Consider the following 15,127-nt stretch of genomic DNA (forward strand, 5'->3'; position numbering starts at 1 on the left):
GGTTTTTTATACAAATATATACTCCATCCCCCAAATTCTTACATGTTGCTTTTGTGGAATAAAGAATTGAATATATATATATATATATATATATATATATATATATATGTATATATATGTATATATGTGTATATATGTATATGTGTATATATATATATTCCATTCGATATATCATAGTAATTAATCACCATAAAGAGAATTAGTTTTCTTATAAAGGTAGCCTATGAATAGCTTTCTTTCTGGAATAAAATAAGATTTTCATCCTCAGCATCTTTGCTTTACTTTTTTTTTTTTAATTAATTTATTGTTTATTTATTTATTTTGGCTGCACCGGGTCTTAGTTGTGGCACACAGGCTCTTTGTTGCAACATGTGGACTTCTTAGTTGCAGCATGCGGACTTCTTAGTTGAGGCATGTGGACTCTTAGTTGTGGCATGCATGTGGGATCTAGTTCCCCCACCAGGGATTGAACCTGGGCCCACTGCAGTGGGACGGAGCCTTACCCACTGGACCACCAGGGAAGTCCCATCTTGCTTTACTTTTGAAAATGTTTAACCTTAATTACATGCTAAGTGCAGGTTGATTGATGATTACACAAATCTTACCAGCAATGGTAAAGACCAATATCAGAGAGTCCAATTGCCTTTTGTTCATTCTACATTAGACAATTGGATCCTTTTATAGTTTATCAGTTCCTAGGATCTTTTCTAAAAATTAATAAATTGACTTTCTCAGTGATACATTATGCTTGAGTATCCTGAGGGAAAAACTAACATTACTGACCATTTCCACATGGCAAGAATTTCCTCTGTGAGTTACAATTGACAAATTAGTTGTTTTCAGCTTTTCTTTATCTCCTATTATTTCTCTTTCAAAACTGATAAGCAACAAAGAGCTCTCTTTTCCTCAGATTCTTCTGTAACTTCTGTTCCCTGAGGAAATGATCTGTCTCTTAAGACAGCTTAAGACAGGGAGAAGGGTAAAGGCAAGAAATATCTGAGGAAAAAATCAATGATTATTTCAAAGATATTTTCTACCACACTTCCTAATACCCCTTGGGAAGTGCTGGTCTAAAGAACAGACGGTTAAAAGCTGATGAATAAAATGATGTGTGTGGTAGTAATGCTGTCCTGAGTTATGATTTTCACGTGTGGTAGATTACAGTAATAGCCCTCAGTAAATAATGAATAACTCATTGTCTTTGTAGTCTTTTGTGGAGTACTCTCCTACATTGACTCTTGAAAATCCTCTCGTGCTATTGGGAGCTCTTCTTCCACCATATGAAGAAGGCTGGCCAGCTTGTTGAAGACATGGGGATCAACCCAGAGCCAACAGCAACCAGCAGACACGTAAGTTAGCTCCAGTTGAGCTGCCAACTGACTGTAGGTGCATAAGTGATCTTAATTGACACCCACACTGCCAGATGAGCCTCCACCAAAGTGTTAATATGAATCATAAGCAAATAAAATGGTTATCTAACCCATTTTTATTGTATCAATATAAAAATGTACAATACAATACAAAAACTATAGTATAATATGGTAGAAATAGAAGATAGAAGAGATACTTTGTGGGTAGATTTTCTCAAACAGGCATATATGGGATCAAGAAAAAGAAAAACTCAAATGGGATGAGCTGGGCCCTTGGAAGGTCTTATTTTTCATTCAGTGATCTAAAGTGGTTTTCTTGGTTTAAGGTGCCTCATGTTCATTCTTCTGCCAAGAAATTCATTTATTTCTGGATAGGATCTGAGGATTTAATCCAGACTCAACAAAATCATGCAAATGTTTTGTAAAAAGAGTTCTCAAGTGAGATATTATAGGAAATAAAGAAAAAGGAAGGGTCAAGTGTAACTATGGAGATGCTAATCTTCAGTTACTTAGAAAATTGTAGACAGGTAGCTAAATAAAGCAAAAGGAAGGGTCAAGTGTGATTATGGAGATTATCATCTTCAGGGACTTAGAATATTGTAGACAGGTGGCTGGGTGGACCCATGCTAGATGGGGCCTTGGCGTCATCCTGCAGTTGTGCCTTTTTGTAAATCACTATGACTCTCACTGGCTTGGATTCAAGAGGTTGTTTTGTTGTCACTGATGAAATAAAAAACAAACAGTTGTCTTAGTATAAGCATATTCTCAGATATTAGGCTCATCTAAATTCCTGATTAAATGGATTTTCCTAAAGATTTCCTCAAAGCAATGAGGTAAATGTCATAAAACCAAGAAATGTTAAAAATGTGAAGGGACTCATGATACATGCCCTCAGGTTCTGAATCTAAATGCTGCCTTATAAAATGGACTGCTACCAGTTAATTGTGATTAGATAGGCTCAAATAGCACTAGCTCTAATCTCTTGGGAACTTCTACTAGCCCTGTTCATTGCTTTTTTACAAATTTATTTTACATCCATGATCTTATTTAATCTTTACAACAATCCTTAGATTTAGACATTATTTTTATTCACATTTTAGAGATGAAGAAACTGAAACTGAGCTAGAATAACTGGCCGAAGTTAATGCCATTGGTAAATAGAGGCACATGAGGTTATAGTCTGGAAAGGTTGTTTGACATTAAGTCAAGTCCTTGTTTTCTCCATGGTGCTGGTTCTCTTCAACCTATTTCAAAGGCGCTGGGAACCTGTGGTACCTCAGGGACCACTGACCAGAAAAAGGAGAGAGAGAGGAATAAACCAGGCAGTGCTCTGGGCCCCTCACTCTAGTTTCAGCCAGAGCACATCTGATATATATGCATCCCATTTAAAGTTTTGTTTGAAAACATTCTCAAATGCTATATTATACCGTGATGTCTCCTAATGCTGTACTAGCAAATTCTTGAAGTCAGACCTGTCTTATCCTTTCTTTGGTTCCACAACAGTGTGAAACCTCCCCTGACCTGGAGCAGATGGAAATCATTGCCCTTGGGATGTGCTTTGGGCTCCAGGACAGCACAGTCTAAGGACCTCCCATGACCCCTGGCAGCCTTGCTGTCTTTGTCATCAAAGCTAATTAAGTATTCACAGTACCTGCAGCCTTCTCACTGTTATCAGTGATAGCACTGGTATCGCAACTCACTGAGCTCTCTTCAAAGAGGGAAGTGATATCTTCTCCAGATATCTTGAGGCAGTTTTCAGTGAGAAACTGTACAAAAGAAATCTGTAACACAAAAGGGCAAAAAATGGGGTGTTATTTTATGGCATAGTTATAAATCACATTTCGTATGTGATCTTGGCTCTAACAAAAATGCAGAATAATTCTGAGAAAAATTCAGACTTGATTAAAGTAAGTAAATAAATATATATATATATATATATATATATATATATATATATATATATATACACACTAGTTTTCTCTATGAGATAACATCCTTTCAAGAGTACTTAGGGCACAGATTTTAAAATTCTTTTAATCAGTGGGCTAAAATTATAATTTGTGGCCAAATTTAAATAGCTAACATTTTTGTAATGATGGTTACATCCTTAAAACTAGGATAATTTTCAGGTAACCCACATAGGATATTTGGGGCAAAGATGTATATTCTCTTATTAAATTATATTTATTTTTATTTAAGAACTTTTCCAGTTTTACTGAGAGATAATTTATGTATAATATCTGAAAATTTATAAAGTATCCAATACACAAAAACTTGTGAAATTCACTTAAGAAATACCTGAAATGTGGGAAGCAGAGATTTCTGTGGAAGGAAGCAGCTGGAGAGAAAACATGTGATGTGTTTGTCTGACTGCATTGCCTTGCCTCATGCTTGCTCTGGGTAAGCTTGGGGAAGAGCTGTGTTCTTACTAGGCACGTTGTGGCTCTATTAGGATGTTCTGAGATCTTTTACTAGTTTCTTCATCCTGCAGTGGAGGCAAACTAGTAGACAAGTAATTTTCTGAATGAGCCACGACTGGCAGAGCGAGGCCAGTATGTGTGGAGCCATGGCTACTCATATTGCCCAAGCCACCTGGGATTTGCCAGCAGTGACCAGAGCAGCTAGGTGTTGTCATCACTGTGCAGTGATGCGACCATGGCTTGGAAACCTTGCCCAACTTTACACATCCCGTAGTGATTAGGCTGAGAGTTGAACCTCGGCTCTCAGACTCCAAAGCCCAAGGTTCTTTTCTATCATATCATCCTACTCTCATCTCTCTGTTGTTTAGTCTCCTGGATGAGAAAGGAGAAGTGACTCAGCTGCTCTCAATTTCCGGCTTAACAACCCACCTCCCCATACCCCACCAGAGTAGGACTCTGCCACTCCAGGGGAATGCAATTAAAATGTGCACTTTGAAAAACTGGTCCATCAGAGTTAATACCGCAAACTTCAGGTTCAAAGTGGGGACTCTGCCCCACAAGGCATAAAAATGAGAGATCTCATTACCTTTTTTGTGAAGTTGTTTTATAATTCTGAGCTGCCAGAATTAGGCAGGCAAAGAATGCTTGGGGCTATACACACTGATAAATTGTAAGCTGTCATCTGATTGGATGAGGAATGTTGCGGAACACTCCAAAAAGGTATCACGAGAGAACTACATTGCTTTTGGCAGCTGGTCTAAAAGACTAAAGACAGAAAAATATACTTCTAAACAAAGCAAGTCATTTTGCTTAGGAAGTGGAAAGACAAAGACAAAGAGAACAGAGTACTTTGTATACCATGTACACAGTCCACTCTCACAGAGTTCCAGGAATGAATGCATACAAAAATGTTTCATTGAATTTAATTCCTGAACCAGGTAAGAACTTCTCTGGTTAGTTATGTGTTTGACAAAGTTAAAATCATACCACTGGCAGATTGATCCTTTAGCATCTCTTTTTAGACCAATGGATTTCACCTCCAGCAGTTCCATGTATTCAGAAGGTGTAAAATGGTCAAGGATTCCATATTAATAAGATGAGGAGAAAAACACGAATTCAATATCAACCGTAAGGCATGCATCTATTTGTAAACTGGCTTCCTGGGTATGATCAAGTGAAACCCTTTGACATTGGTCATTATTTTAGTGGACAAAGCTGTAAATTATAAGCTAATATTTTCCTAAGGGTATTGCATGATTACCTCTGGGTTGCAGTTATTTTCTCCTCCTCATTCCCTTGATCAGTAACACCAAGCCATTTATCATAGAGACTGGCTGAAAATACACTTCCTTGGATATTTCGAAGAAAATCCTTACACAGATAAAAAATATATATTATTTTTATGATAAATATGTTGGAGAAATTACAGAGAAAACATTTAGTTGACAAATTCAGTTCAGTCCCCACTTCCTTCTCAACTACACAAACTGTGATCCACACAGAGCTTGGCTCTGATTATCCACAGACTTGCACATCCAGAAGCATTGCTTGGATTTTCTCTAACTAAAATTAGAAGCATAAAAGTAGTCTAGGCTGTAGTGAGAATGACGCTAAAGCCCCTTCTATCACCTGGAACTTACTCATGTTAGCACGCTAGCACAAACTGACAAGGTCTGGTGACTCATCCTAAATCCTAAATCCTAAATCCTATTAGTTTCTTGAAAAGAAATGGACATACCCATTTTGCTTGTTTACTTTAGACACAGTGTTTGCTCTTAATTCAAGCAAAAAAAGTTCTGAAACAAAAAAATAACCAAAAAACACACCTCCGCATGCTCTTGCACACGTATTAAGAGAGAACTGGGCTTTCTGACTTGAGGTATGTATGCTCCTTGGGAAAAAAACTACTCTAATAATAGCTTCAGTCTTCCTTTTTTTAACTATATAAAAGTTCAGTTCTGCAGACTTTTAAGCAGTAGGTGTTAGAAATATATCAAAATCCCCAGTGGGTAACTACACGTTACCCCTTACAACTCCTTGAATGGAACACGTCCTCCCAAAAAAGGAAATTGAAAATTTGGATATATTGCAACTTCAGGCCTCTGAGTATCAGGGCTAGAGATATGCAAATGTAAGCTTCCTAAGTGGACGCCTGGAAAATTCATAACTTTAGAGGGCTGATGAACAAGTCTTAATATCATAGAATTGGGCCTATTAAAATTTATGAAGTCGTAATCTTCTGTGTAAGACTGAGGGGAAATTATTGCATTGCCTCGCTAGTTTCAAAAGCACACCTTGCTTCCACTGGTCTTAACATGTAGCCCGACTTCTCTTAATAGTAGCTTGTTCAGGAGACGCTTCTAGGCAACTGTCATGATTATAATCTAGTAAGTGTTACTTTTATTGAGCTGCTGTTTGTGCCAGGTACTCTTTTGAGTCCTGGGGACAGAGCAGTGGAGACAATGGCCAAAGTCTCAGTCCTCTCGTACCTTTACTGTGTTATTGGTATACAATACCCACTCACGATCATTAGGTTTTCACTGTGTTTCCTAAGAAGTGGCCCCAATATACGTGGAGAGAGGAAGCACTCCAGCTTTGGCTGGTTCTGGGAGTCTGGGAGGGTGCAGCAGGGCCTTTGCCTCATGTGTACCAAACTACATGCACTTGGAGTGTGTGTCTCCTCTCTTTCCTGGACCCTGTTCTGTAGAGTCCATTGGTGAGGCTGAGTGTGGTTAGGCCAGAACATGACACGTGCAGAATATGCCAGGGGTATTTGCTGTTGGACCTCTGTTTATAGATAGTTTAATGGCAAACTCAGTGTGGTACTGATGATACATTCATTTCTGATTTAGACCAACTCTCTGTTTAGTTTGACACATGGTATTATCAAAGCCAAGGTTGCAAAGTTTGATTCCCCACCAAGATCAGTCAACTTTAGGAAGAGAAAACATTGTGAATGTCTAGGAACTGTACCCATGAGTAGCTACCCTCTTGCTAGTCTGTGCTTATAACATGGAAATAGGCAAGAGCCTACTAACTTTTGCTAGAAAATCACATCAGTTCCATGTGTGCACCTTACAGAGGGCAATACTCATCTTGCTATTTGCATACCTAGTGTGCATTATTATGGTGCTAGTGTAGTAGGGGTCAACTCTAAGTCATTTCTGAACTGTTCCTATTTACCATATAATCGAATTACAATCAGACATTAATAGGGGACAAGGAAAGACCAAATGTTACTGAGTTTCTAAGCTAACTTTAATAACCTGTTTACATTCATTACTACATTAACATATTTTTGTTCAGAGCTGCTAACAATTACCAACATGGATTGATTAAATTTTTCTGTTCTGTTATTCCCCTGGTAGAAATGTAACTAGACACTTGTGATTTAGCTGTATCATTTCAAACTCAATCTATTTTTGTATAAATCTATTGAATTTTCAGAATTCCAAACTGATTTTGACTGCTGCACCCACCTTAAAAGTCAGATTTATAAGAAGAGGCATGTGGTAGGAGCTGGTTACCATGTAACTATAACTACGGGTGGTGGGTTAAACAACAAATGTCAACAAAGGATGCCAAAGGTGGTAAAAGGAGGAACAAAGGGTCGAGTCATCCCTACACTAATTTTAAAGTAAAAGGCATTAAGAGACAGGGGAAGGAAGGATGATGAAGGGATCAGGTGTCCTCACTGAGCATTTTTTGATTCATCATAAGGCAAATGTTTACTTACTGTGGTAAACTTGTGTAACTATTTCCAAAAGCTTAATATGAATTTTCTTTAATATGAACCTTGCCTTCATTAGGAAGGTGGCGAGGAAGTCATCAAAAGCAGGAAGCTTGTTTTGGTAAACACTCTGTATGTGTAAGTGTGTGTTTTGAAATTTATTATTTTTATTCTTTTGCATGGAGTGTTCAGGAATGAAGATGGGGAGGGCGTTGTGTGATGAAAAAGGAAGTATATCTAACATTGTGGGGCTTTTAACACCCAAAGTAGCTTCCTTCAATTTTGACTTTGTCAAGTGTTTTTATATTATGCCTATTATGGTTCCTGGGCAGTCATGATGAAGGACCAGTCATATAGCTTCAGAGTTACTCTGTGTGTGGATAATGCTAGAACTTTCCCTACCTTTAAGATGGATGCTACCATAAGAATGGATTCATCATCCAAGTTCGCTTTGTCCCCAGAGTTTAGTTTCTCCTTTAGGGCTCTGCATGATTTTATACTGGCTGATTTTCTGAATATGCCTTCTGTGAGAGGCCCTTTTTGATTGATAAAGGAAAGTATATGCTATAGGGAAGAAAAGAAAACTATGTGGCATTTCCTATCTGCAAGCCCGGAGCACAGGCTTGCCCCTTTTTGACAGAGCTGGGGTGTATGAGGGTACAGTGCTGGAGCTGGAAGGACTGAAGTCCATTTGAAATTTTTTTTCAGTGTTTCCAAATATATTTTCTACCCAACAATCCATTTTACATTCATACACTGAAACATTTTAAACACTCGTTTAATCAGATTTTCCTTTTTAGTAAATTTACACTGTTAAATCAAGCTTCTCTGCTTTGAGGCCTTTGTAGAATCACCCTCTCCTCCTTCACTGTTCCTTTCTCATTATTCCCTATTATAGATGCTCTTTACGAAGTGTAGAAATCTTTTTGCCATACTAATTTCCCATTTGTTTATTCTCCTTTCAGTGACTGTATACCCCATTTCTACTTCCTGTACTTCCTCCCCTGTTTTAAAACAGGCTCAAAACCCCTCTCCTCCTTCTCTGACCAGATTCCCTTCTCATCTGTCTTTCATTTCCTTTTGCTGTGTCTTCATGTCCTCTGCTTACAGAGTAAAGAGTTAACAGGTATTGGAGTCAGGTAATCCAAGGAATCTGGAATCCGTTACGCTACTCATCTGCTATATGACTTGGGGCACAGCACATACTTTACTGAGGCTTTTTTGTTTTTCATTTATGAAGTGGGGAAGATGATAATCATAGTTACCCCCTAAATTTGCTGTGAAAAGTGCAAGGAACTGGGGTAGTAGCTAGCATGTAACTATCAGTAGTGTGATAAATTTCTTCACATATAGCATGAGATTCCCTGCATGTGGTATAGTGCTTGGAGAGCGCTGACAATTCAGTACGCTAATTTGAGATAACACAGGTCAAACTCTGACTTTCATCTGATGCAGTCTGTCAGGATTAAATGACTCATATTTGCCAGGGGATGAGTCTTTATGCTTAAGCACTTGAATTACAAATGAAATCTATGTGAGATATTTTGAGTCATAAGATTGAGTAAACTCAGCTGAAGGAGACTTGAGACTGAGTGTGGAGTCCAAGGAAGGAGATGAGGAGAGAATATGAGGGTGAGGTGGACTCTCAGATTCATACACATGGAGCCCATTTTAATTGATCTGAGCAGGTGTAGATGGGTCTTTGCTGAAGCCAGTGGAATGGACAAGAGTATCTTTTCCTGTTGTATTTGCCTTATGACTCTGCAGTACCTAAATCAGATCTTATTCTTTGAAGTAATATTAATAAAACTCAGTCAAAGCCAGGGGCTGTCTAATGACTTCTCCACTTGAGGATAGATTTGGATGAGAACACTTGCCCTCTCAGAGCTCCCCTCCTCAGGAGGGCTACAGAAGACCAAGATGGGACCTACCAGAATCGGGGTGGGCGGGTGGTCATTATCTCACACATCCTCGAGAGAAACTCCAAAGAGCTGTTTTGGCTTTGTGGGTGGTGGAGCTGGGCACTGGTTGTCCTCACGAGTGCTGGAGCTCCGCCAGAAGGCCCAGTTTTTGACTGAACTCCTCTTAACTGTCTTCTGGCCTGAACCTAAGGAAGAAGAGAGATTATTACTAATAGTAGTTTAGTTCATTTAACCTGATTTCCACCATTTACATTTTACAGCATGTTCGTTGCAGTGGCTGGAAGAGAGAGAAACTGAGTCATTTCTTGTATAGAATTTCCCACATTCTGAAATTGGCTAATTGCATCCTTGTGGTGTTAATGTATTCTTCTTCACCATATCCTGCAAACCAGTAGTTAAACCTAGAGGCTTGATTAGACTCAGGGCTGATTCTCTGAGTGACAGTATTCCCCAGACAGTGCTATCTACTGCCTCTGCACTGTGTCATGAGTCACTTAACCTGTATTATACAAGTTTTGTGATGTTAAGTATTATCAGTGGATTCAGGTGTCAAATCTCATTTTAAAAGCCAAAAAGATTTGGTATTCAAATCAAGCAGAGTTTGGTAATCATTTACTTTTGTAGTAGGCTTCTTCCCACTCTTAGATTTCCTGTTTGGCTTTCTGAGTACCCAACCGTGGTCAACTTTTCTCCCATCAAAAGGATCTGCCTTTCATGACACATCCTGCCTGACCCCACTTTTCAGCCATCCTCTGGACCTCTTCTCTGGTAGGCCACAACCCTCAAGCAGCTCCATAGATGACTTTCTGCAGTCAGGGTCCTTGAGAAGTAGTCATTAAATGCTGGCTATATGGTAAGATGCCAGGTGGCCATCTTCCTGTAACATCCTACCCAGCTACCCAGAGGTGATTTTTAACCACCCAACAGCCCCTGTCAAAGGAATGCTGACAAAGGGCTTTTCAAAAATAAGTGATCAGCAATGAAAAGCTAAGTTCAAAGTTTCTACTGCCTAGCTATGAATGTTTTCCTGATACTTGCTTAAGTAACCCGTTTAACATTTGCTTAAAAAACCTGCTTAAATAACCAACTAAAAAAAGTCAACAGAGGAGCCAAGTTGTAGAAAAATAAACAGATGGGCAACATTTTACCAAATATCCTTAAATGCCCATCCACTTGTCTTTTCTGAGACATAGTGAGTGCGTCACCATGTCCACTCACGTGGGCCAAACACTTGTGCTGGATGAGAGAACCAGAAGGCTCCTGTTCTGCCACTTAGTTGGATAGGTTACTTAAAACTCTTTGAGCTTCGGTTTCTCAAAGTTAACATAAATGATGCTACCTACACCTCATTGGACTACATAATGTAATGTACTGCTCAACACAGACATGGCTCGTAGCAGCCTTGATAAAGGTAATCTCCCCCCTCAGAGGGCCTACGGCAGCCTAGACATCGGTCTCCCCCAACCAAAGCAGACCCCACTCCCATTCTCCATTTGCTTTTGCAGCCTCCAGAAGATATGCAGTCATGAAGGAATGCCACCACTCTACCTTAGACTCTTCCTGCCCTGACATGCATACCTCCATCATTTTAAAAGGAGACAATGAAGAAAGCAAATACATTCTTACATCCAGGAGGAGATTCTTCTACATTAACATGTACAAATGTTTAAGATACATGTTTCTATAGGTTGAGTTGTTTTGTGCGACCTGGTTTCCCTACTCTTAACCTGATTGTATTATTTCTAAAACTATCCAAATGTATTCATTCATTGTTCAGCTTTAATAAGAATGCTCTTAAAAAGAGTGCTCTATCCCTTGCTACAAAGCTATATATCCAGCTACTCCATGAGCATAGACAGAAAGCAAAATAGACACTGAGTCCTATACTTTCTCAAAGATATTTTCAGGCTTAGTTGGACCTTTCATAATGTACATTGTTTGATATTAGAGTTCGTGTTGCCTCTGTGACCATTAAAAGTATATGCTATAGCCATGAAAAAATATGGGGACTATTAAACAAGCTAACTTTATAACCTCATCTTTCTTAAACAGTCTTGGTAAGGTTTAGGTTAGTGTTTCCTCATGCTCAAATTAGGGTTTGAATATTAAAAAATAAAATTTTTGAAACTTTGTGTTTATAGAATAATAATCATAACAATAAAAATACTTTAAGTAGAAATTCTATTCTGGCCCAAATACTTCCCAAATTAATAACACATTTTATTCAGAGAAAGAAATATTGATGGGACAATATTGGAATGGTAGGGGAAAAATAATTGCAAGAGGGAAGATTTTAAAAAACTCCAACCGAAAATATTCAGTCCAGTTCCAGTCGCAACCTGGGTCTGAAGCATACGTGGAAAGTGAGGTTGCTATGGGGGTAGAACTGAGAGTTCAGTTCTAACCAGAACCCCCATGGCCACTTCAGCCTAAGCCCAGAACAGATTCCAAGTCTTATCTAAGCCATACAGTCATCTAACCACCTCCTGTGAGGGCATGAGATGCTAGACAAAACCCTAGGATGGGGAAGATGTGCTCCCAGGCCATAAGAAGCTCATGTTCTAATAAGACACACAGATGTGTACAGACATAATTATATGTGGGGAGAGCTCTGGGGATACAGAGAAGGGAGATGTCTACCCAGAGGAATTAAAAAAAAAAAAAATAACTTTCCTAGAAGTGAGTTGGGTCTTGATTTCAGACCTTCGGGGTTTCTCTGAGCTTGATTCTGGGTGGGTGTTGGTGCCTGCCTATACTGCCCCCCCAGCCCGTACATGGAGAATCGGCTGTATGTCATGAGTTTGCTTTCAGGAGTAGAGACAAGAGCCAAGAGAAGACACTTGCAGGAAGGGAAGGGGCTTACCTTTCCCCACTGATTCCTGGCTTGGATCCTGGCTGAGTGCTTGGGTTTCACGATAAACCGGGCTTGAATCTCTTGGGACTCCTGCTTCAGGAGGCAGGCCTCCTGGAGGGCGGAAGGAGAGGTGGAGTCGTACGGTCCCCGCTGCAGGAGCACAGTAGCTGGAAGTGGCTCATCTTAATTCCATAGGGATGTTCATGCCCTGTATGGAGAAAAATCTAAATGTAGATTCTGCTGATGGTGATGGGCGCGATCAAACCTACCTTACCGTGAGCAAGTGCACCACACTGGTGTGGCTGCCGTTCTTCTGGGCCTTCTGGGTAGAGAAGGCTGTGCCCCCTGAGTGAGCATGAAGTGCACTGTCATGGGGGACACCCTACAGAAAGCAGGTGCCCAAGCAAAAGAGCAGAGAAAAATGTTTTTAGACACATTGCTTGGCTTGGATTGTATATATCCGTCAGTGCATTGCACAATGTTGACTTTCATTATGTTTCCATCTGAGAATATTGAAGGCCTTCTAGTTTCTGCCTTGACACTCACTAGATTGTACATCTTAGGCAAAGTACTTGCCTTACGTTCCTCCTTTGAAATGCTTACCCTCACATAGACTCATAAGAATAATAGTAAGTATAGTTAAAAACATTGGTGCTTAATATATTAAAAATAATTGGACTATGTATGTTAAGAATTGCTATGATCACTGTTCTCTCACATGTCAGTTTAACAAACAGATTTTTCATTTCCTTTTGTCAGTTCAATAGCCAGAGCTGTTCCAGAGCAGTGGGGTTGTTTGCCTTTATGTTTGCCTCCCACTGCTGCCTCCCCTCTGAGGGGGGTCCTGCGAGGCAGTGATCAGAGGCAAGGCTGCATGGTGGTGGAAACCCAGAAGCAAAGTGCAAAACAGTGTTTATGGAGTGGAAAACCACACCAGAAATCACTGGGAGTTACCTGCCAAGTGATTTGTTTTACTCTTTCAGGCTTTAAATTGCTTCCTCACCATAGAACTCTAAAAGACCCTGTGCTGTGACATGGATTTCATTTTTTAAGAATAGAATGAAAGTTCCTTTTCTTTCATTTCTGATTTATATTTATTATTATTATTTTTTATAAACTTATTTATTTTTGGCTGCGTTGTGTCTTCATTGCTGTGGCGAGCAGGGGCTACTCTTCGTTGTGGTGCGTGGGCTTCTCATTGTGGTGGCTTCTCTTGTTGCAGACCACCGGCTATAGGTGCATGGTCTTCAGTAGTTGTGGCTCGCGGGCTCTAGAGCGCAGGCTCAGTAGTTGTGGCGCATGGGCTTAGTTGCTCCGTGGCATGTGGGATCTTCCCAGACCAGGGGCTCAAACCCGTGTCCCCTGCATTGGCAGGCATATTCTTAACCACTGTGCCACCAGGGAAGTCCCCTGATTTATTATTGAATGTAACTTGGGGAGCTCTTGCTTTTGCTTTTCATCTGGCATAAATGCAATGTCAGTGCTTTGTTCAGAACAAGTATCACAGCGACTTACATCTTTTAAAGTCAAAGAAACTTCCATGACAGCAATAAAATACAACCAAATCACCAGGATAACCAGGAGCTAATCCATAACTGTGAATTGAGAGCATGTTAAAATGCATTCAGAATGACTGCTAAGGTATCATCATGAATGACAGGCTCTTAGGAGTCCTTAGAGCCAGCCATGGTGAGTGAAGCTGTTCGAAGCCTAAAAGTTGTCATCTATGTGGTTTTGTTTAAATTAATGCATTTTATTAAAATAAATATATTTAAGTATTCAATTTTTTTCACTTTATTGCTGACTGACTTTTACAAAGATGTCAACATTAAAAAAGAAAAACACATGAAATGGGTGAGGGGATTTTGTCCTCAGCTATGTACTTGGTGACTCCATGTATTCTAAGAGTGGGACTCTACATATTGTAGAAAAAACTCAGTTGATTGGATTTTCCAGATCACTTGAAAACGTTCTTCAGATCACTTGAAAGAGTAATAGCCTCACAGGATTATTGAACAGATTAAAAAAGAAAAAAAGATACTGAATGTAAGAGGGAATGCTCTAAGTTTTCTAGCAGAAATCATTGTCACCTTTACTATATTGCAAGTTCTGCTACAGATTTTGTCCTTTCCCTTGTTTTAATCCCTCTTTTTTCACTGACTACACTGAACAGATTTGCTAATCCAAGAGTATGTATTATTATTTCTAGCTAACTTGATACAGTAACTATTTTAGGAAAGGTGTAATCTGTTTATCAAAAACCTCAAGAGCAATGCTGGTAAACTCACCTTGAGAAACAGCAAAGTACAGGTGGTTTAGTCAGTGAAGACTTGAAGAGTCTGAGTGTGATTATCTCATTTTCTTTATGATGCTGAGAAAAGTTGTGGGCACAGAGCAGGTATTAAATAAATGTACTTGGGTTCAGAGGCATGGCTGGATTTTAGAAGATTCTCACAAAATGGAGACTATTTAGTAGTTAGGAAATGGAACAGAGGACTTCAAGACTGGAATATGAAAAATAATGTATGAGAAAAAGAAATTCCAGTTTTGTGTTGCTTTCATACCTAAGTAAGTAAGTAAAGAGTAAGTAAATAAATATCTTCAAGATAACTCTGTTTGTCAAGTGAAAAAAGCAAAGAAGAAAAATTCACATTTCTCTCCCCAACTAGACCATAAGTTGCTGAATGAAAAGATGTTATCAGTGCTTGGGATAGAGTAAGTGCTGGCAATTCTTTAATAAATGAATGAATAAATATTGCATGGTATTTTCACTTTTAAGGGTATTTAAGCTTAAGACTGATCAACCATTACTTTGAGACTTTAGGGTCACA

The 15,127-nt window shown here is 39.2% G+C and overlaps 1 pseudogene; it reads right to left on the minus strand.

Moving 5' to 3' along the window:
• Nucleotides 1–1,959: 1,959 nt before the first annotated feature.
• LOC103017140 (rho GTPase-activating protein 20-like) lies at nt 1,960–13,838 on the minus strand (annotated as a pseudogene).
• Between the last annotated feature and the right edge of the window lie 1,289 nt (nt 13,839–15,127).

This window comes from Balaenoptera acutorostrata, chromosome 5, assembly GCF_949987535.1.
Source record: "Balaenoptera acutorostrata chromosome 5, mBalAcu1.1, whole genome shotgun sequence".
NCBI lineage: Eukaryota > Metazoa > Chordata > Mammalia > Artiodactyla > Balaenopteridae > Balaenoptera > Balaenoptera acutorostrata.